The sequence below is a fragment of the Carlito syrichta genome, unplaced genomic scaffold, assembly GCF_000164805.1.
Source record: "Carlito syrichta isolate Samal-C Ts95f unplaced genomic scaffold, Tarsius_syrichta-2.0.1 Scaffold288030, whole genome shotgun sequence".
Classification (NCBI taxonomy): Eukaryota; Metazoa; Chordata; class Mammalia; order Primates; family Tarsiidae; genus Carlito; species Carlito syrichta.
Genome location: NW_007232126.1, coordinates 312,250 through 335,755, shown reverse-complemented (window position 1 = coordinate 335,755; position 23,506 = coordinate 312,250). Strand labels below are relative to the sequence as shown.

Below are 23,506 nucleotides of genomic sequence, written 5' to 3'. Positions count from 1 at the left end.
AATAAACCCTTACATATAGGTTCAAATGATTTTCAGGATGCATGCCAAAATCATTCAGTGGGAAAAGGCCATCTTTTTGCAAATGGTATTGGGAAAATTTGATATCCACATGCAAAAGGACTCTTACCTTACACCATATAAAAAATTAGCTTAAAATGTATCAAAGACCTAAATGTAACAGCTACAACTTTTATAAAAGTCTTAGGAGAAAACAGGGGTAAAACTTCATGACACTGGATTTGACAATGATTTCTTGAATATAACCAAAGGCACAGGCAACAAAAGTGAAAATAGATACATTGGACTCCATTAAAATTAAAAACTGAGAATCCAAGGACACACTAAAGTGAAAAGGCAACCCACAGAATGGAAGAAAATATTTACAAATCACATATCTGATAATGGATTAATATCCAGACTCCCACATATCTTAATTCCTACTATCAGAGCTCCTACAACTCAACAACAACAACAAAAAACAATCCAATTTACAAATGAGCAAATGGGCCAGGTGTGATGGCTCACACTTGTAATTCCAGCACATTGGGAGGCCAAAGCAGGAGGACTTCTTGAGCCTACGAGGTTGAGACCAGGGTAGGCAACACAGGGAGACCTTGTCCCTACAAAAAAATAAAAAACAGCTGGGTGTGGTGGCATGTGCCACTAGTCCCAGCTACTTGGGAGGATGAGGTGGAAGGATCTCCTGAGCTCAGGAAGTCAAAACTGCAGTGAGTCATGATCATGCCACTGCATTCAAGCCTGGAAAACAAAGTGAGACCTGGGCAACTTGGCGAGATCTCGTCTCTACAGTAAATAAAAAATTAGTCAGACGTGGTAGTGCATGCCTATAGTTCCGGCTACTCAGAATGCTGAGGCGGAAGGATCACCAGAGCCCAGCAGGTCAAGGTCACAGTGGCCAGGAGCATGCCACTGCACTTCAGTCTGGGTGACAGAGTGAGACTCCAACGCAAAAAAAAAAAAAAGGGAAATGACTTAAACAGACATTTCTCGAGGATATACAAGTAGTCAATAAGCACATGAAAAGATGCTTAACATAACTAAGCATTAAGGAAATGCAAATCAAAACCACAGTGAGATATCACCTCATACCCATTAGGATGATGACTGTCAAAAAAATCAGAAAATAACAAATACTGGAAAGGGGGAGAAGTTGGAAACCTTGTGCACTGTTGGTGAGAAGGTAAATTGTGGGGCCACTATGGAAAATAGTATGACTGGTCCTCAAAAAATTTACATAGGCTACCATATGGCCCAGCAATTCCACTCAAAAGAATTGAAAACAGGGACTTGAGCAGAATTTGTACATCAATGTTCAGTGCTGCATTAGTCACGATAGCCAAAAGGTGGAAGTAACCCAAATGTCCATCCATGGATGAATGAGTAAACAAAATGTGGTATATACATACAATGGAATATTACAGCCTTAAAAACAAAATTCTGACACATGCTACAACATGAATGGACCTTGAAGAATTAGGCTAAGTGAAATAAGCCAGTCAGAAGGACCAATATCGGATGAGTCCACAAATATAAAGTACCTCAAGTGGTTAAATTAATAAAAAACAGAAAATAGAAGGATGGTTGCTAGGAGCTGGGAAAAGGGAAAGAAAGAAAGCTATTGTACAGGGCACAGGGAATAATAGATGATCGTAATGGTTGCACAATAAGGCAAATGTATTTCTGAACTGTACACTCAAAATAAGTTAAAATGGTAAATTTTGTTATGTTTATTTTGCCACAATTTCAAAAATTAATAACAACAATAATAATAAGGTGCTGATGAGGTACAACAGTGAATTTTGGATGTTACTTCATTTAGCGAACCCTGCAGTCAAATATGGTTTAACAAGAATGGTAGCAGATTTATCTTTTAGTGATATTAAAATTGAAGTCAAGAAAGTTCTAATTCATACCAAGTTATCGATATGAATGGCTTAAGTTAATGGCTTAATTTTAGGTAAAAGATGTTATCTCACTTATTAAAGAACTGGGTAGCAAATGAATGTAATCTACCACATTTATAGATTAGCAGGAAGAACATCATAACAATAAACATAAAATCGCATTTGTGTAAAATCTGATAAAATTCATGATTAAAAAAAGGAGGTCTACTGTAGTGGAGGTCCTCATGAATTCTCCGGATGTCTTTCTTTGTCTATGAAAGTATCAAAACATTCTTCTAATATTGTACCTATGATGTCACAATTGGAATTATCAGTTTTATGCTTGTCTCCTATAAATCCTCGTTACCCAAGCACCTGGCATGGTGCCTGAGGAAAGGAAGTTGTTAGTAAATTCCGACTGGCTGGGTAGATGAGTAAATGAATGAAGGAAGCAATGACAGGTCTGAGGATGAGCCACCTTAGAGACTAGAAGGACACCAGGGCTCACAGTAGCTCTGAGTGAGGCACCAAGCAGAGAACTTTCCCAGGACTGTCAGAGGACCACACGTAAGACAGAGTTTTACTGTAACACAGAGACTCTTCCTGCAAGACTCCATACCCCAGGCGCCAACAGAGCATTGCAGGAGCCAGAGGCAAGAGGAAGAGGGACAAAGAGATCGGGCCAAGTCCAAGAAGAGACAACTTTGGATGGCCCATCCTAAAAGTAGCCTCCGTGGAAAACCTTCCGAGGTCCTCATAGGACAAGTTAGTCTAGGGCAGGAATCACCACATCTTTTCTGTAAAGAGTTGAGAGTACATACCAGAGGCTTTGAGAGCCATATTGTCTCTGTCACAACCATCCAACTTTGCATAAAAGCAACCATTGACAATACATCAGTAAATAAGTGTGGTTTTGTTAAAACTGGCTGTACAAAAATAGGTGGCAGTCCCAATTTGGCCCCCAGACCACAGTTTGCAGACCCCTGGCCTAGATTTTAACTACTCAAAGTATGGTACGAGGACCAGCATCACTGACATTCCTTGAGAACTTGTTAGATCTACGTGATCTTGTGCACCACCCTAGGCCTATTGAACCAAAATCTTGTAAGATGCCCACTAGAGCTTGTGAAGGTCTGTTCTGTACAGTCCTCTTCAGCCTGAACACTAAAATACTACACAACAGCCGGGCTCGGTGGCTCATACTGTAATCCCGTGTCTTTGGGAGGCTGAGATGAGTGGATTGCCTGAGCCCGCGGGTTCGAGACCCGCCTGGGCAGCGAGACCTCAACTCTACAATAAATCAAAAAATCAGCCAGGCATGGTAGCGCATGCCTGTAGTTCCGGCTACTCGGAAGGCTGAGGTGGAAGGATCACCAGAGCCCAGCAGGTCGAGGCTGCGGTGGCCAGGAGCGGCCACTGCACTCCAGTCTGGGCGACAGAGTGAGACTCCAACTCAAAAAAGAAAAATACTACACAACTACAGAGGCCCAGGGGAGTTTCACTTAGAGTCATCTTTAGAAATCTGATCTGGTGCTATGGGGAATCAAAAGACTTTCTTCCCTTGAAAGGGCAAAGGCGGGAATAACTTGTGGGGGAAGGCTGAAAGGGAGGTAATGGAATCAGAAAGATGAGCCTAGCACCCCTAGTTTTTCTCTAATATGCCTTTAAAGATTAAATGTTAGCAAAGAAATTATATGTTGAATGGCCTTTGCCATCCGTCTGTTTTAATCAAATAAAATCAAACAAACAAAAAAAGAAATCTGATCTGGGCTAGAAAGATTGTTCTTCACTGACCCTGCCACATACTCAGTTCTCCAAGCTCTTACAGAGTATCTTAGAGAGGACACTGAGCAGAGGGCTGGACTTGGCAGAGGAGAGTCTGCTCAGGGCAGTTGCCAAGGAGACAAGGTCGGCAGAAGTTAGAGAAGAGATGAACCCCAGAGTCAAACACTGCTCTCAAATCCTTCTCCCTGAGCCCTCCATTAACAGGAAGGGACCAGCTCTAACTAGCTTTGAACACCTTCCACTGGCAGTTCACCCAGTAATGAAAACATTTCTGCATCTCCTACCAACGTAAAGGTAAGGGCCATGAAACACTCATGCACTCCTAAGTGCAATTCTTGTGCTGTGTTCCTCAAGGAAGCCTCTCCTCACTGGTTGGCTCCTAGACAGAGGTTTTCAACATTAGGGCTGTGTTGTCCCCCAGAAGACAATGTCTGGAGACATTTTTGGTTGTCACAACTACAGTGCAGGGTGGTATTGGCATCTTGTGAGTAGTCTTGCTGCTAAACCTCCTACTATGCACAGGACAGGCCCCCAACCACAGAGAACTATCTGGCCCAAAGTGTTAGTAGTACCATGGGTGAAATCCTGTTCTAGAGCAAACACCGCTACTTCCTTGAACAATCTAAGCAAGTCTCAGTGTTTATGAACCTGCATCACCCATGCAGTCAGAAAGGTGCCAAAGAGAAGGGCTGCTTGGCAGCTCTCAGCAGCTTGATCAGGGCAGCACAAGTACAAGTCCTAGGCCAGTGACTCAGCTTCCAGTGACTAGAAGCGACTAGGCTATGGGAGAAGAACTCAGCAATCAGCAATAACCATGCCCTCAAGGGAGCACATCACCAAGCAATTAACGGGAGAGCCACCTGGTGCAAGACTGAGGTTGTACTTTCCTCCAGACACATCAGTCCTGGGAATAATGTTGGGGGGAGGCAGAATTATGACCAAGGAGCCATGCATTTTCAAAGCCAGGCCTTTTTCTCAGTGATACACCACTGTACTTACCACAAACCATTCAAGAGAAAAATCATTTCTAGAGAACATTCAGGGGCCAGTCATCCAGCACCACTGCACACTCCCTTTGGACAGTTCCTACCAATTCTTACAAACCTTACTTACTCTCCAGTACCTTTTTTCATCTGTAGCCCAAAGTTCTTTCACCTAATTGTAGGTATTTCCATCACTTAGATCCCAGAATCTCGTCTTCCTGACCACATGCTGGTCCCTGGATGAAGATGACAATAAAACCTGTCTTGTGAGCACCGTCTTTAGTTTGAATGGCTAATTGCATGCATGGTATGTTGTAAATGCATTTTCTCCAGAGCCTTGAGTCTTCCCACTTATAGGGAGTATAATCACTGAATGGCCAGAACCCTTAATGCCCATACCTTAAGAAATAAGATAGACAAGTGGGACCTCATCAAACTAATGAGCTTCTGCAAAGCAAAAGAAACCATCAAGAGAGCAGGGAGACAGTCCACAGACTGGGAAAAAAATATTTACCAACTGCATATCTGACAAAGGTCTAACATCTAGGGTCTACAAGGAACTCAAATGTGCTGAAAGGAAAAAAAACAAACAGCCCTATTAAAAAGGGCAAAATACATGAATAGACACTTCTCAAAAGAAGATACATGGGTATCCAACAGACACATGAAAAAGTACTCAGCCTCACTCATCATCAGAGAAATGCAAATCAAAATCACATTGAGATACCACCTAACCCCGGTAAGAATGGCCATCATTAATAAAAAAACAACAAATGCTGGTGAGGATGCAGAGAAAAAGGAATGCTTTTACACAGCCAGTGGGAATGCAAACTAGTGCAGCCTCTTTGGAAGACAGTGTGGCGGCATCTGAAAGAACTAGAAATTGACCTTCCATATGACCCAGCAATTCCCCTATTGGGAATATACCGGGTGGAATTCAAATCATTCTACAAAATAGATACCTACACACGTATGTTTGTTGCAGCTCTATTCACAATAGCAAAAACATGGAACCAACCGTGTTGCCCATCGAAGCTGAACTGGATAAAAAAAATGTGGTACATATACACAATGGAATATTATGCAGCCATAAAGAAGGACAAACATATGGACTTTGCAACAACTTGGATGGATTTAGAGTCACTCATACTCAATATCTATCACTGAAACAAAGAATAGAGTACCAAATATTCTCACTCATAAGTGGACCTTGAACAATTATAATACTATAAGAAAGCAATTGGCAGTAGTGGAAAACTGTCAGAGGAGGGCGGGTAGGATTGGTAGTTGAGGGAAACTGCTAGGGTAGGGAGGGGCATACCTCATCAACAAGGGTACCTGCATAATCAATGTTTGTATACCTGACCCCTGAATTGTACCACACATCTTGATAATAAAAAAAAAAAAATCACTGAATGGCCAAGTATAAAATGAAATGTACCTGGTGACAGTACATTTCATCTTATATACTTCAGTAGCAGCAGTGAGTGACCCCTGTAAGCCCCGACACAGGTGACTGTCTCGTTATTCAGTGCTCAAGGGTAGTAATTTCATTATCCCTTTAGCTACCTGCGGAGAGGTATGCTGTCAGGAGTAGAGAAGTTCCTGGTAAGAACAGTTCATCCTTGATGATGTTGTTACCAGCCTGTAGCGGTTCTAAAACCTGATTGGCCCCTGTTGGCTTCTCAGACTGTAAGAAAAAAGAAGCAGTACAAAAACTATCACAAACCTAGGAGATCACATCATGCCTTAGACCTGGTGACTTCATAAACCCAACAGAGAAGTACTGGCGGTATATTATCTGAATCCTTGGAGGGATGAATAGCATCCCTTGAGAGGAGAAAAGCCTATTGCTAGAGTCTCATCTGGAATTTGGACTAGACAGTCAGAGAAACCAACTTCCCAAGGTTGTAGCAGAAAGGAAGCAAGAGGTAAAAATCAAAGACCCACACTTCCTCTCCCCTCTTCTCAGCCAAAACCCACAAAACAGCAAGAGTAGGATGTGCTGGCGGGTGTCTCATCAGTGAAATTTGCAATGCAGCCTCTCTGGAACAGGAAGGGAGGGAATTTGGTTTCCAGATAGCAGTGCCCAGACAGGCCATGAAATGAAGTTTCACACCGCTCTGTGTGGGTATTAAAAACCTGGAAATGCTGATATGTAGATTCTCACAGCCTGTGTCTTCCATGCAGAAGGATCAAGGCCTCCACTCAGTGCCACTAGGAAAGCTCTTCCCTGTTGCCAGCTTCACTTGGGAGCATGTAGGGAGAATTAAATCAGTCACGGAGCTCTGAGGACTGAGCTATCCCCTGTTACATGTGTGCAAACTCATTCATTCGTCATCACCACATCCTGTCAAACTTCTGCAGCATCTGACTTCTGCTTGTGATAACTTTACAAAGACTTATTTCAGCTGCTTCTGCCAGTCACAAAAGATTTGTGGCACCTTCCTATCTCCATCTTATGGGTCAAGAAATTCAGGGTGCAAAAAAAAAGTAGTCCCTGAAAGGGCCTGCTTTCTCTATGTTCAATCCAGTACTTTATAGGCATTGTCAAAGTTAATTCTCATAACAAACCTGAGTGGATTAAGCTTTGAATTCAGATTGGGATTACCCAAACCAAGCACATTTAAAATCTAAGGATGTTCTTACAAGACACACTAGTCTTATTCTAGAGTTGAATACATTAAAATGTCTCTGCTTCCATTGCAGTCTCAACTGTCTATTCTCAGTCCTCTTTTGTCATGGCTCATAGTTGCCCATCTCAGTCTTCTTCTTGTTGGCAACAGAACAAGTGCAAGCACCATGTAAATACTAGCTCATCTGGGGAAACTACCATTTCTCCTGAATCACTGAAGGCCCATGTACCTTCTTTTATTCAATCAATCAGCATGTATCCATGCCAACTACATGCTAGTCATTGCTAGGCCCTAAGAGATGAATATAAAAAAATAAAGTTAGGGAAAAAAAAGAAAGAAAAGTAAACTTGAAGCACAAGATAAGTACTTCCTTACAGATTCATATACCAAAGTACAAAAGCAGGTTTTTTAAGCCCATTGACCCTCCACTTTACACTCTCAAAAACCACCAAAGACTGACCCCAGGACAGTCACATGGAGTCTGAGGGGCAAAACCTCGAGTGAAAAAACAACCCCCACATTACAGACTGGATAGAGGATACACATGGTTTCAGAGAAATGACTGAGTTGAGAGAAACCCCGATTTTCTCTACAGGGTTGATAAAGCACCTGTCGATGACATATACTTACTTTCCCCCAGCCTTAAATAATTTTCCCTTCACTCAGTATCTCCTGTACGTCCTCTCTCATTCTCTTTCCCTTCACAGCCAAATAGCTTTATGGAAATTTACACTTCCTCCTTGCATTTCTTGCATCATTCCATCCTTGGCTCTGAAACTGCGGCTTTATATCCAGTCTGTCTACTACAGTATTGTTGGTAAGGTGGTCACAGTGAAATAATCAGCTCTGTGCTTCTAAACACGGCCCCAGCAGGAAGACTACGAGCTCCTATCTGTAGAGGCTCCCATGTCCCATCCTACTGCACATGTGGTGGCTAGCACAATGTTTGGCAAACAAGTGCTTTGAAGCACATTCTGTCACAGTAATGAGAGTCAAGGTGTATGAGGCTAGGATTGCCACACACAGGCTTTCAAACTGAATGAACAGTTTCTGAGTCATCAGTAACATTGATATAACTCCTAACACCCCAACCAAGAGCTCTGTCTTGATTTGACCATGAGAGAACCAGGGTTCAGACAAGACTCACATATGGCCACAGACCACAGGAATCCCAATGCCGTTGCAATAATCTGACACAAATTCTGGGCTTTCACTTAGGATGATGCAGAGGTCAGTACTAGGGTTGACTTGCAAAGAGTTCTAACTTTAACACACCGTGAGCCTGTTTAACTGGAGGCACCCTACCTTCCTAACCCAAGGCAAAGCCTGCTTGTCTTAAGTCAACAACAAATATTTATTAAGCTCCACTAAAACCATTGATTTAGCAAGCAGTCTGCAGCTACTAAGGGACTGAGAACACCCTGAAGGAAGACCCACATTTTAGTCACCTCTGTGCCCAACACTTGACTCACAGTAAGTGCTTCTTTTGAATGAGTGAATCAAGAAATGAACAAATGTGGTCAGCAAGAGGGATTTACAATCTAGCTTCCTATGGTGCAAACAGAATCAAGTGTAAAAGCAATGTAAATTAAGTGGGCAGTGGGAAAGAGTAATTAATTCCAATAACGGGACTGCAGTGAAAGGACCCATAACGACTTCATTGAAAGGTAACGTTCAAATTAAATGTTGAACTACTAAATATTCATTTAATAACTAGTTATAGTAACAGCTCACATTTATTGAGATCATCCTCTGCAGCCAGGCAATTTGCTCGGTGTTTCATGTAGAATATTTAATTAAAGCCTCATAATAATCCTGTGAGGTAGATGTTGTTATTTTCATTTTTTTCAGATAGGAAAACTGAGATATGGAAAGACAAAGTTGCCCAAGATCTCCCAGCTAGAAAATGTTGAGCTGGAATTTAAACTTAAACAGTCCAACTTCAGTGCTCTTAGCTTCTAAAGTATATTTTCCTAGAGCAAATAAGGGCCCTGGAAACAGTAGGAAGAACATGAGCTAATGTATATAGCACATCTAGAGCAAAGGGATAGGCAGAGAAACTCAACAGAAGTTGAAGCTGGAAAGGCAAAGTTGGAATTGAATCTTGGCAGATCTGCAGTACCTTACAGAAGCTTAACTTTATTTTATGAATAATAAATAATATTAGCAGGAGAGTGACATGGTCAGTTCTTGGTAGGCAGAAAACACTGGCAGAAGTGTACAGGATATGTCAGAGAAGCCAGAGATGGCCTGAAAGACTTAGTGGAGGCTCACCTGGGAGCCCAGATAAAGGATGATGAGCACCAAAAACCAAGGAAATGAAGTAGTGCCAAAAGCAGCTACCCAGAAACCCAACACAACAGGTACAGACGAACAAACACACACTCAACAAATGCCTGCTCTCTCTAGCTAAAGAACTAGGAAAGAGGTAGTCTAGCAAGACAGAAAAAACTTAGACAATGACCACTCTACTTAAGCTAAACATCATAAAGCAGCAGCAGCAACAACAACGATGGCCTCGCCCACATCCGCACCAGCAAAGCCTGAGTGAAAAGTCTAGATTTCTACCCTCAAGAGGACTATAACAAGAAACCCAAAACCCCTGCCAGAGTGATGTCGGAGAAGGCCAAGTAGAGAGATGGTGCTTTTATCCCAGATGGCTAAGCCACCCTCCCTGCCAATATCAGTGGAGACCACATGGGAAGCTTGGACATCCACCCTCCCACCCAGAAATGACTAGGTGCCCCTGCCCCTCCCTACTGGGGTATCAGAGGAGACCTTGTGGAGATTTGTACTCTTATCACCACCAATGGTTACGAGCCCCACATCAGGGGAAACCAACTGGGATCCAGAACTTCCATTCCCATCCAGCAATTAGAAGCCAATCAATCAATGCCAACACCAAGATGACAGAGAGAACAGAATGATCTGAAAAAGATTTTAAAACAGCCATAAAAATGCTTCAACAAGCAATTATGAACATGCTTGAAACAAATGAATAAAAGTAAAAGCCTCAACAAATAAACAAAATATCTCAACAATGAAATAAAAGATATAAAGAAAAAATAAAATTTTAGAATTGAGAAATACAATAACCAAAATAAAAATCTCAGTAGATGGGCTCAAAGCAGAATGAAAGGGAGACAGAGGAAACAGTGATCTAAATGATAGAACAATAAAAACTACTCAATTGAACAACAGAGAAAAAGTAGGTCAAAAAAAGAAAAGAAAAGCAGAGTCTTGGGGACCTGTGAGATTATTACAAAAGATCTAACATTTGTGTCATCAGAACTCCAGAACAAGAGAGGGAAGAAGGAGGAACTAAAAAAAGTACTCAAAGAAATAATGGCTTAAAAATTTCTAACTCTGGCTGAGCAAATTCCAAATAGGATAAATCCAAAGAAATCCACATAGTAATTAAACTTTCAAAAACTAAAAACAAAGAAAAAACCATGAAAGCAGCCAGAGAAAAATGACACCTTAGCTATAGGGGAAAACCAAATCACAGAGGATTTCTCGTCAGAAACCAGGGAGGCCAAAAGGCACTAAGTAGGACAATATATTTCAGATGCTGAAAGAAAAGAACTATCAACCCAGAATCCATAACAGCAAAAATATCCTTCAAGAATAAGGGTAAATCAAGACATTCTCTAATAATAAAAAAAACTAAGAAAATTTGTCATCAGCAGGCAAACCATGAAAAAATGACTAAATAAAGTCCCCCAAACAGAAATAATTTGAAAAAAAGAAATAAATAGATCATGAAATATCAGGAAAATGAAGAAAGCGAAACTATGGGTAAATGTAATAGGTTTTCTTTTTTCTCACAAGTTTTTTAAAATTTTATGTAACGGAGCAAAGAGTTTAACACTTTCCAATGCAATAACTCAGCAATAAAAAAGGAAAAAATATTGATATAACAATAACCTGGATGAATCTCCAGAGAATCATGCTGAAAAAAGAAAAGAAAAAAACCCAATCCCAAAAATTTGCATGTGTATAATTTCATTTATACAACATTCTTGAAATGACAAAATTGTAGAAATAGCAAACAAATTCATGATTGTCAGGTGTGAAGAAAGGGGTGGTGTCAGAAGGGAAGTGCTATTAAAAAGCCCCATGAAAAAATCCTTGTGATTATAAAAATGTTGCATATCTTGACTGTATCAATGCCAACATCCTAGTTGTGACACTGTACAATAATTTTGCAAGATATTATTATCACTGGGAAAACTGGTTAAATGGAACATGGATCTCTATATTATTTTTTGCAACTGCAATAAATTTGAAATTATCTCCCCAAATAGTTTACTTAAAAAATTAATTATAGGCCAAGCACAGTGGTTGTAATCCCAGCAAGGATGCTGAAATGGAAGGACTGCTTGAGCCAAGGAGCTCAAGACCAGCCTAGGTGACATAGTGAGACCTTATCTCTAAAAAAACAAAAAATTAGCTGTGGGTGGAGGGGCACTCCTGTAGTCCCAGGTCTTTGGGAGGCTGAGGCAGGAGAATCCCCTGAGCCCAGGGGTTTGAGGCTACACTGAGCTGTGATCACGCCACTGCACTCCAGCCTGGGTGACAGAGTAAGACCCTGACTCAAAAAAAATTTTTTTTAATTAGATTCATGCCCGTCATCTCAGCACTTTCAAAGGCCGGGGCAGGATGATTGCTTGAGCCAGCCTGGATAACATAGTGAGACTCTGTCATTACTGAATGAATGAATGAATAAACGTTTTAATGCTTAATCTCTCAGACCCTTCTGAATCATAATCTGTACATTAAAGTTTCAGAAATACTAATTTAAAAGACCCAACCAGGATATTGGGGGAAATATCCTTTTTCTCATAGGGAACAACTAAAGGGATAAAACATCTTTCATCTGAGAAAATCTTGGAGAAGACGTCAGGGTTTTCTTTTCTAGATGAAGGGCTTATACACAAGAAATTAGGTTTGGTGCGTGCCAGCAAACAGAACACAGGCTGATGTATGGGAAAGTTCACAAACTTCAGGATTGCCCAGCCCTGGCTTTAAACCCAAACTCCACCATTTCCTATCTTTAAGACTGGACAAGTTAGGTAATCTCTTGATCCGCTGTTTCCTCATCTTTAAAACAAAGCTCACAATTCCTACCTCAATCCATCAATCATCATCTAAGCAGAGAAGTAGAAACTGCTTCAGTCAGTATTTGCAACAAATGCTGAATTAGAACTGAATATGCGAATCGGTTGCAGCAATAAAGACAGAAATATAGGTTGCGAGTGATAGAAAAGTCGAGATTTGAAGACGGCTACAAGAGATGATGAAGTCAAAAGTGTAAAGATCCTTCTGAGTTGGGATAATTTTTTTAAAAAGTGAAGTTCACTGGAGTAAGTAATCCAGATATTAGCAACAGTAGGCAGCAAGTAGCTGAAAGGACATATCGGGAAGAGACTGTTGCCAGAGCCCAGGAGCCAAGGTCACCAGGAAGAATCAGGAACCATGAAGGGGAGCTAGAGGCATGGAGGCGATGCAGTCGCTTCTAGAGTAAGATGTTTGAAATAGAGAGAGAGAGAAGGAAATACTCTGGCTTCCTCTTTTCTACTACCTTCCAACCCTCCACTGGTGCAGGAACCTTCCACCATCAGTAAGGCAGAGAATCCTTGAGTCTGGAGAAGGCGGCCTCCAGGTCAGCCTCTGCTATCCAGGGAAGTGCAGGGGTCATATAGCAAAAGACCCAGGGCTGGCGCATTCAGTTGGTATTGATGACAGTGCAAAGCACGTATGGTTCCAGGCAGAGAGTAGGTGATTAAGAAATGAAAGTTATCATTTTTATGTGCCAATGTTCTGTGATAACATTTAGAGCCACATTTGCTCATCATTTTGAATTTGAATAGAAAAGAAACACAAGCTGGGGCTCAGGCCATGCGGACTTTGCCAAGAGTGCTTTTTTTTCTTTCCCCCAGATGAGCAGCATATCTGAGAAATGTAAAAAACAGCCCTGTCCTAGAGTTTCATTGTAGAAAGCAAATTTTGAGTTTCCACAGCTGCTGGCTTCAGCCTACTCACAGGAATAGTTTTAGTGAAATATTCATCTCTGAGAAAGCCACACTGTGGTAAGCTTACACAGTAATTCAAGCAGCATGTGCAAAATTTATTTAGTGTTTGGCTGGGCATGGTTCTAATTATGTGAAGTCTTCAGAATCAGAAGAAAGTGACTAAAGACGTTTGACTAAATCAGCCATTTACTTCTGCAGGAAGGAAGCTTTAGCAGATTTGGATGATGGTAGTGTCAGAACCAAGATGCAACGAGCAGCAAAGACAGCCATGACAGGAGACACCGGCATCAGCAATTTAGAGATCTTCAGTGTAGCATAAAGGTCAGGTGTCCAGTCACCTGGCCAAAACCTGGGAGGCAGGATGCAAGGTGCTTTCATCAAAGGCCTCAAGTGAGTGCAGGGTGCAGAGTGTGTTATGCATCTGCTGGACACCTTACACTGCCTGAACCATTCGCATGGTGTGGTGTTAAACTTGACGTAGCACCTCGGAGCGGAGAGAGGACCAGGGCCCCATGCCCAAGGACAATACGGAAGAATCGCAGACGGAAGAGTGGAGCCAATCCTAGAGAGTTTAAAATTGGTCAGTAGCCCAGAAGCCACAAGATGTCCCCAGGCTGATTGAACACATAGAAAACCCAAACGTTATCTTTAAAGACCAGTTTTCTATCTTGTAGGTTGTATTCGTTAACATCAGGTCCCTAGGACTGTTATGGAGGAAGAGGTTTCTATCCCAGGAGAGACTGTATGAGTCAGAGTCTCAGAAAGGAGACAGGAATTTTCAGAGACAATCAAAAGCTAGTCCTTTGAGGTAGAGCATAGGAGTTGGAGATATACAGCAAGGTTCTCATGAATGGCTCTAAGTTGGCCCATCAGAATTGTTGCCATAATATGTATGTCCACTGTGTGGGGGTCAGAGGGGCATGTTAAAGTATTTACTCCCTAAAGTCAGATAAGCCTGGACACAAAGGTGAGCTGGTCCTGGCCAGGTGGGCTAGGGGAAAAAGCCAGACTGAGCTGATCTAGAGTCCAAAACACTGAGGTTGCAGGGGAGGAGTGGGTAGGTGTCTCCACCTGGCTGTCTCAGAGATCCCTCCAACTCAGAATGTTCTAAGTTCTTTTCCCCCAGCTCACCCACCTTCTCTTTACTTTGAACATCTCAGGATGTTTATAACATTCTGAGTCTTCCAATCACCCACATTTCATTTTGTTCCTAACCAGTGTGGCCTCCCAAGCCCAGTACACCTGAGGCATCTGCCAAGGTGGGGAACTCACACAAATAATGTTCCACCAAGGAACACACAAATGGGAACATCTGGTTCCTTCTCTGTTGGCCTACCAGTCCCCAAAGTGACTTCTGGTTCCTTCTCTGTTGGCCTACCAGTTCCAAAAGTGACTTCTAAGTTCATGACAATTATTAAAACCAGAGCATAAACCACAGGGAGTCCCCCTCAAGGAAGTCAGCATGGGGTGGATTTGAGGGGTCAAAACCCTTGACTTCAGCAAATCTGGAGTCCTAGGGCAGACCCCCAGAAAGCTGGAGAGAAGAAAAATTCTAGGTGGGGGTATGCCAGTCTCCCTGGGTGGGAACTATGTGGATTCTTGGGGAGTCGCTTCCACCTGAGAACTTCCTGATTGTTTTTCACCAGGGGGAGCTAGTCTCATGGCCTCATAGGACCTGTGCTGATTCGATTCAATTCAGTGCAAACTGCTGAGCTCCTGAGAGGTGAAAAGCCTGAGCTGGGTAGACATTTACCTGATCAAAACAGAGAAACTCTCCCAAGCTAGCCCTGCTAAAGGTCCCACCTGAGACCACAGTTGTCTTATTCCAATACAGCAGAGGTCAACCTATTTTGTTTCAAGGTTCTACAAATGTTGTATTCAAATTACACTTTTTTTTTTTGAGTTGGAGTCTCACTCTGTCACCCAGACTGGAGTGCAGAGGCTGCTCCTGGCCACTGCAGCCTTGACCTGCTGGGCTCCGGCGATCCTTCCGCCTCAGCCTTCCAAGTAGCTGGAACTACAGGTGTGCGCTGCCACACCCGGCTAGTTTTTTGATTTATTATAGAGATGAGGTCTCGCCAAGTTGCCCGGGCAGGTCTCCAACCCGTGGGCTCAGGCAATTCACTCACCTCAGCCTCCCAAAGCGCGGGATTACAGGCTGAGCCACCGAGCCCAGCTCAAATTACAATTTTTAAAAATATTTTTAAAACTGTAGACAGTTCAGCATGCGATGCCAAATGTGAACCATCCCAGACCCCAGTGGTTTGCCCACTTCAGAATAAAGGTTCTCCTGCCAAAACCATGAATATGTTTGAACACATGTAGATGTGTTATTAATTAGGAAAGTTGTTCAAAAAAGAGCTTTGAACAGTTCAGATCCATGCAAGTCTTCTCATGCTGTAAAACTGTACGGGCAAGTACACTATACCACCTTGGCCCCATGTGCCTCACCCAATTAAATGCCAGGCAAGGCTCAGAGACTTCCACTGAGTGCCTGCCCTTACAAAGATATAATAGTAGACTTACACAGTAATATGTGACCACATACCATATCGCACCATGGTAAGTATTACTGGTAGCTTTAGTGCTTGTTTTAATCTTAGACTGACTGGCAGACCTTAAAAATAGGAACAAAACCAACTCAGCAATGCAGGGCCACTAGGTACCCTCTCTTCCTGTGGCCGATAAGGTGTCAGTGATGAACTGACAACTGAAGTTTGGGCTCAACATGCCAAGTTTAACATTTTTTTGCTGTGTTAAAGGCTGTAAGTGATTACCGTAGAGAAACAGGGACTGACGTTTCTGGGGGAAAATATGTAATAACATAATTACTCTCTCATAATAACACAACATAACTTTGGGAAGTATTTTCTGCCAAAGATATGAACTGGTAGAAGAACTTGTTCATCTATTTCTTTTGATTAGACTCCTTATAATTACACAATTGTCAGATAGTCTTAGTGAATTAACATTAAAACCAGTTCTTCCTATATTTCTCTCTCAGGTATCTGGACTGTTTTCATCAGAATAGCCTGAGTCTGCAAGACATCCTACTTAAAGTGCCATCATGTCTAGTGTCCAGTTGTTGCAATTTTCCCAGGCTGTACAGCCCATACAAAACCTGGGAGTGTACTTGATAGCGAGGATGCCACAAGGCTGCAACTGTCACCTCAGACCCTCAATTTCAAATTTTCATCTTCATCGTAACACTCTCTCTTACTGTTTTGATTCATGAACTGTATGTTGCAAGCTAGATTTATCAAATAAAATAATATGTGTATAACAAAATGTTGGTTTCTTCTGTTTAGCCCATATAGATTTCATTTGAACAGTTTGAATGCTAAAAATTTTTGAAAATCACTGTGTCATTTAATACACAGGAAAAACTCAAAATATTAAGCAGGAAGAGATGAAAGAAACAGATCTTTTTGGTTGGAAAGGCAGAAACTGGGAGTGATTATGTTCCAACCACAACCCCAGGTATAAACTTGTGGCTCAAAAAAAGTTTGTTGAATTAATCAATGAAGCAGAAATAGCATGTCCCTTTCCACTTGGAATTGAGAACAGGAGTGCTTTGCGACTGGAGGAGCAGGGGAGTTCATAGAGGAAGTTTTGCTTTCCCTGAGAGAACCACCTTCCTCCAGGCAAGTAAACAGGCCTTTCTCTGCGGGAAGCAGAACAGACAAAGAGATGATGGTCAGTGGGTAGCCAAATGTGGCCACTGGCCATTAGGGGCAGCATAGCTGAAGTGTTGGCAAAACGGAAAGAATGTCTCCAACAGTGAGGTCTCTGAATTTGTGACAGAGAAAAAGTAGTGACTAGACATGTGATTTGGGGGGAAGGAGGCCAAAGGGAAAGTGCAACCTAGAAAACAGAGGCAAAGCACAGAACATAGGAACCATTCATTCACTCATTTATTGATGAAGTTCCTGTTCATTCAGGTGTTTTACTGGGCACTAAAGTTACAAAAATAAGTCTCAGTTAGTGTCTCTTTGGGGATGGAGAGGTTGTTCCCAAGGGAGCACAAGGAGAATGGCAGAGAGGGGGGCCCATCGTTGGCTTCCTGGAAGAGGCGGGCCCAGAGGTGAATCTCAGAGAAGCGGGAATTAATCAAGCAGATCATAGCTGAAGATGAGAGAGAGGAGCGCCTCCCAACTAAGAGGGCATACTTGGAGCAAAACAAGATTTGAGAGAGAGAGCTGCAATAGTTGAGAACAGCATGTGGATCAAAATGGGTGAGGCACACAATGAAAAGAAAGGAAAGGCACACAATGAAAAGAGGAAACTGTGGACGGGCCTGGGGCCAGGTCATGGGAGGCCTGGGGTGCTCTGGAAGGGAACTCAGACCATCTCCTGGCAACACTAGGGAGCCATGGAGGATGCTAAGCTGGGAAACTGAACTCACACTTCCCAATTGTATTGTTCCATACTATTTGCTTGGTTTCCACAGGTACTCCCCAGGAGCAGGAATTGTTCTTTTCATTTGTAGATGCTTGCAGCTTATCATAGTGTCAGGAATGCAACAGGAACTCAACACTTACTGTCATTTGAACTATGAGTGAGCAAAGTGTAAAGTAGGGAAAGAAGAAGCTGGGAGGCAAATGCCTTGAGTGTGGCCTAGAGGACACCGACAAGTGCCAAGGCTGAAAAGTTAGGACAGAAACCCATCTGAAATACACTAATAAAACCAAGAGGAAATATAGACAGAATCTTCACCTCACAATCAGCGTAGACAAGAGATGGATGGAAAAATGACCACAGATGAAGATACCTTGGAGTAGGAACTGGATTAAGACCCTGTTAGGTTCCGCGGTCTGAAAAAGCTCTTGAACTCTTCCTAGGAATGATCCATGCTATAGGTTGAATTGTATCTCCCCTAAAAAGATATGGGGAGAAATAGAGTCTTCATTGATTTAATCAAGTGAAGATAAAGTCAATGAGGGTGGGCCCCAATTCAGTATAACTGGTAGTCTCACAAAAAGGGAAAGTTGGACACAAAAACACACTGGGCAAACATGACGTGAAAAGGTCCAGGAAGAAGACAGCCATCTATAAGCCAAAAAAAAATTAAAAAATAAAAAAACACCTAAGGCTTCTAGAAGTCATGGGATGAATCCTGGGGAAGGTCCTTCCCTAGAGTCTTCTGAAGGAGGATAGTCCTGCTGACACCTTGATTGGGGACTTCTGGTCTCCAGAGCCATGAGATGATAAATTTCCATTGTTCTAAGCCCCCCATGTTCTGGCACTTTGTTACAGGAGCCCTAGGAAATGAATACAGGCTGGTAGTTAAAACAGATAATCAACATTGGCAGCAGACTCTGGTGTTTATCTCTCCAGCATGTATTCTCTCTTCCTCCTTGCTGGATGGGTCTTAGAAGGGAGTGGAGAGAGCTGTACGGGCTTATAGATGGGACTTCATGTTACCCCTGGGAGGAGGGGAAAAGATCTCAGGAATAGCACCAGCTTTGACACCAGACCTGGGTTAAATCTCAGCTCCACCACTTACTAGTATATGACTTTAGGTAAAAGACCTACTATTTCAAAACTTCTGTCTGGAAATAAGAAATACAACTTAACATTCCTAAGAATTCTTAAGAATTACACTTAACAATGAGATAATCTATGCAATGCACCCAGCACAATGTCTAGTGACCAGCAGGTGACCTCTCAGATGAGCATGATTCTGAGTCACACGCTCAGAATGTCCAAGATTTTTTTTTCCTTCACTGAATCAGTCCACTGAGCATGAAAGAAACAACTAGACAGGCTCTCATCAAATCAGTCGTGCAGTCCTGTCATTTTTACCTTGGAGCACGCCACAAACCATTTCTCCCCCATTGTCTTTTATTCAAGTTCCCTGAATTAAAGCACTAGCTCCTAATTGGTTCTCTATCTCCACTCTCTCTCTGTCCTCCAATCCAGCCTTCACAGAGCCATGAGAATGCTCATTCTTAGTGCCGGGACTGGTCATTTACAGCTCACAGGTAAATCCAGCCTACTGCCTGTTTTTGCTTATAAAGTTTTCTTGGCAAATGGCCACACTCATTCACTTACTAATTGTCTATGGCTGCTTTTGCACTACAGTGACAGAGCTAAGTAGTTATGACAGACAGTATGGCCCAAAAGCTTAAAATATTTACTATCTGATCTATTCCCAGTGGCTGGGAGTGGATATGCTAGCCTTAGAAGAGGGGATCAGGGCAAAATACCTATGCTGTCCACTTTATGAGGGAGGACCCAAAAAGTGGAATTTATTAATTAAAAAATTGAATATTTATTCTTACATGTTTTAACTTTAGACACCTTCAAAGTACTCTCCACTCGATGCAATACACCTATCAAGATGCTTTTTCCACTGCTCAAAACAGTTTTTGAACTTGTTGATTTTGATGCCATTTAGTGCTTCTGCCGTTTTGTGTTTCACCTCTTCCACATCGGCAAAATGTTTCACTTTGAGAACTTTTTTCATTGAGGAAACAAAAACAAAAGCCACTCGGGGCAAGACTGAGTGAATAAGGAGGGTGAGGCATGAGGGTCATGCCATTTTTTGGTCAATAACTGCTGAACACTCAGCATGGCATGGGCAAGTGCATTGTCATGGTAGAAGAACCAATCATCTGTTTGCCACAACTCAGACATTTCTTGAGAATACAGCCTCTCACAACGCTAGCTGGTATACTGACGCCAGTGGGTTCCTAGAACACTTACCTCCTAGGGGAAATCTGTAATATAAGGGACCTGCCCTCCAAAAGATAATTCCGGGGTTTTTGGGGTTTTTTTTTTTGGTCCCCCATCATACATTTTCATAATTTTAGGTAAAAAAACACAAGATAGAAATTATATTTACAGTATAATTTTTAAAAGTCTGCCAGCCCCTTAGTAACTTGTCACTCCCTCCAATGACTTGCTTCTAATACAAACATGTCACTACGTTAGCTGGCCCTTGTCTGTCTTCCCTTGCCAGTCTCCTGTGTGTAGCATAGACCTTTATCAATAAGAGTTCCCTCCAAACATGCTATATTGCCTCCAGGTAGAATACTATTACTCCCTTTCCACATAGAAAGCTTCTGCCTATTCTTCAAGATTCTTCTTAAGCAGCCTTTCTTCCCGAAGCCTTCTAGAACTACTCCGCAGCCTTATCCAAAGGCCAAGCTCTCCTTCCTCAGAGCTGCCATGGCACCATGTAACACCCCTCCTACAGAGATGTTTTATAGAGCAAATATGAGTCTACATGTCTGTCTCCTTCACTAGACACTCCCAATCCGAACTGTCCTCTCTTGTTCCCTCCTAGAGCACCCTATTCTTGCCCAGCGTAGCACTTACCATAGTTTGTAATTATGTATGTCATCTGCATATTTATTTCTTTAATGGTCTGTCCCCTAACAACAGTGAGCTTCAAGAAGTAGGAACAAAGACTGAACTTACCATCACCTAGCCTGGAGCCAGTCACATAGTGGTTGTTCACATTGCCAGATGAATCTATATCTATGTCTAATTAGCATATACACACTAAACCTATATATGTATATACTAACTATATATGTAAATATCTATTTATATAATGAATCAAATACAAGTGAAAGAATCTAAAGTATCAAAGTTGTTTCCTTCTGGGCACACTGGATACTTCCTCTCAGAACCCTCTGGTTCCTCCACAGTCCAGAAGGGTGAATTCACAGAAGCACCACTGATAACTTTGATGTGATTATGTGAAACATGTATATAGTTCTATGTGCTCGTTTTTGGAATCAGTGTGGAACATGTACGTACACAGAGCTTTCCCATGACAGAAAATCCAGACCCTATATAGTAGGAATAAAGCCAGAGTGACATTTACGCTGAGCCATATGGTATCCTAGCCATGTCTTCTTGGAGAAGAACTCCCTCCACTCCTTGTCTACTGAGGAAAGGTGGGACAAGACACCTGCAGCTTCTTCCCTCTGTCCCCAAGGAGAGGGTTTTGACTCCATACATCCACAGCCAGGACATACCCACATCCAAGTGGGAGATCTGGGATGGATGGGGATGGGGAGTGAGTTAGGCTAGGATGACCCTTCCTCGCCTCCCACAGTGTCCTCCAGTGCTGAGGGAAACTTCAAGCTTGAAACGTGACTCTTAAAAGATGCAATGTTGGCCGAATGCGGTGGCTCGTGCTTACAATCCCAGCACTTTGGAAGACCGAGGTGAAAGTATTGCCTGAGCCCATGGGTTCGAGACGAGTCTGGGCAACTTGGCGAGACCTCATCTCTACAATAAATAAAAAAAATTAGCCGGGCATAGTGGTGCATGCCTGTAGTACCAGCTACTTGGAAGGCTGAGGTGGAAGGATTGCCTGAGCCCAGCATGTTGAGGCTGTAGCATGTTGAGGCTGCAGTGGCTGTGAGCATGCCACTGCACTCCAGCCTGGGCAACACAGTGAGACTCCAACTGGAAGGAAGGAAGGAAAGGAAAGAAGGAAGGAAGGAAGGAAGGAAGGAAGATGTGGAAGGAAGGAAGGAAGGAAGGAAGAAAGATGCGCTGTTCACTTTTCCTGATACCTGAGGGTTCAAAGTCAAGCAAATAATTCAGCTGAGTTGCTACTTTCTGGCGGTGGGGAGAGAAATCCTCAGACCATTTCCTCTGTGGCCTTTCCAACTTAGGACAGTGTGCTTTGGGAGAACTCCTTCCATAAAGGCCCTCTGTGAAGGTGTGTAGATTTCACTGAGCTGTTTCCAAGAAGAGCAAAGACGCCATTTCAACCAAGGTAAATTTATGAAGTTGGCAGCCAGACCTTCATGCTAGCCCTAAGCCTCAGGGATGTCAGCGCCATGAACATGAACCAAGGCAGAGCTTGATTTCTTGTTTAAGTCAAGCATTTAACCCTCTGTTGCAACAGCCTCTGGTCTAAGCAAAAGAATCCTATGTATGAAAACACAGAGATTGGTTTTTGCCCCTAGATAAATATATCTTCTCAGAGCCTGAATTCTCTAAGCCTGGGAAAAAGGCAGTCACAAGGACATGCCAGTCTTTTCCATTATGAACAATTTAAAGATGGTAGCCACATCATCTAGGGTCAATCCAAGCAGAGGGTCATTGCTCCAGCAAACTCCCTTAAAATGTGCCATTTCCCACAAGAGCCAAGCAACCCTCAGTCTCCTCTCACAGATTTGCCTTTACCTCCAATCACTTTTCCCTCATCTCCGAGGATCAGATGTCTCATGCCCAGTTCAAAGCTACTGTCTCCTCCCCCGAAACTCACTGTGCTCTGGGTTCCTTCCTCCTGCTCCAGCCTTGGTGCCACCACCACTCTCACCTCCTGGTACTTACACAGCTAACACCCATTCCCCATGCCTGATGTGAAGCCCCAGTATATATGTTCTCTCAGGGAATATTTTGAAGACAGATTCAGCAGATGATAGTACTGCACCTGGATTGAACATGCTATGGACTTAACATCAAGGGATGTCTCACCACTGGGCACCGTCAAAGAAATCTTCTCTGCTCCACTTAATAAAAACTGAAGACCTGAACTTCTATCTGGGACTTCCTTAATGATGTCCAACCATCAACACAAAAATCATCCCGAACATAAGAATATTTTAAAAATCTGTATGGACGAGAAAGTGAACATGGAGATGCCTCTCCCAGTATGCATAGTACGTTTGTGGTCACTCTGCAGGGCATCCTCTGAATCTGTCCTCCATATAAATATGTGAAGGTCTCTAAAACACAGCCTCTACCTCTAGCTACTGTCTTCCCTCTCTTGTCACCTTCATAGCCACGCTTCTGGAATTAATTCCTGTTGCATATCATGTCCACTTCTTCAGGTCACGTTCGCTCATCATCCCCCCACATCTGTCAACCTCCCCTCACCAAGCTTCCTAACACCCACATCCTTGGACATTCCTCCCGTCTCTACATCTTTTGATGCTGTTGATCCCCCACCCCCCTCGCCCTCCACCCCCGAAAACTCTACTTTTCCATATCCCAGTCTCCCATTTCCTCCTTCCTCTCTGCACATCCCCTCCCCTGTTGCCTTCATCCGGTCTCCCCCTTCCCTCTCTCAGAGGTCAGTGTTGCCTCCTAGAAACTCCACTCTCAGAGGCAGTCTGGCACAGGCCCCAGACCTTTTTTATTTGAGTTGGAGTCTCACTCTGTCGCCCAGACTGGAGTGCAGTGGCCGC

At 42.8% G+C, this 23,506-nt stretch overlaps 1 protein-coding gene across 1 annotated transcript in view; it reads right to left on the bottom strand.

The window, feature by feature from the left end:
* EVA1A (eva-1 homolog A, regulator of programmed cell death) overlaps nucleotides 1-6,364 on the bottom strand; it is a 31,848-nt gene extending 25,484 nt beyond the window's left edge. Inside the window, exon 1 of the mRNA XM_008053293.2 lies at nucleotides 6,242-6,364. The gene's annotated coding sequence lies outside the window, so the exon portion shown is untranslated. The remainder of the gene's footprint in view (nucleotides 1-6,241) is intronic.
* Between the last annotated feature and the right edge of the window lie 17,142 nt (nucleotides 6,365-23,506).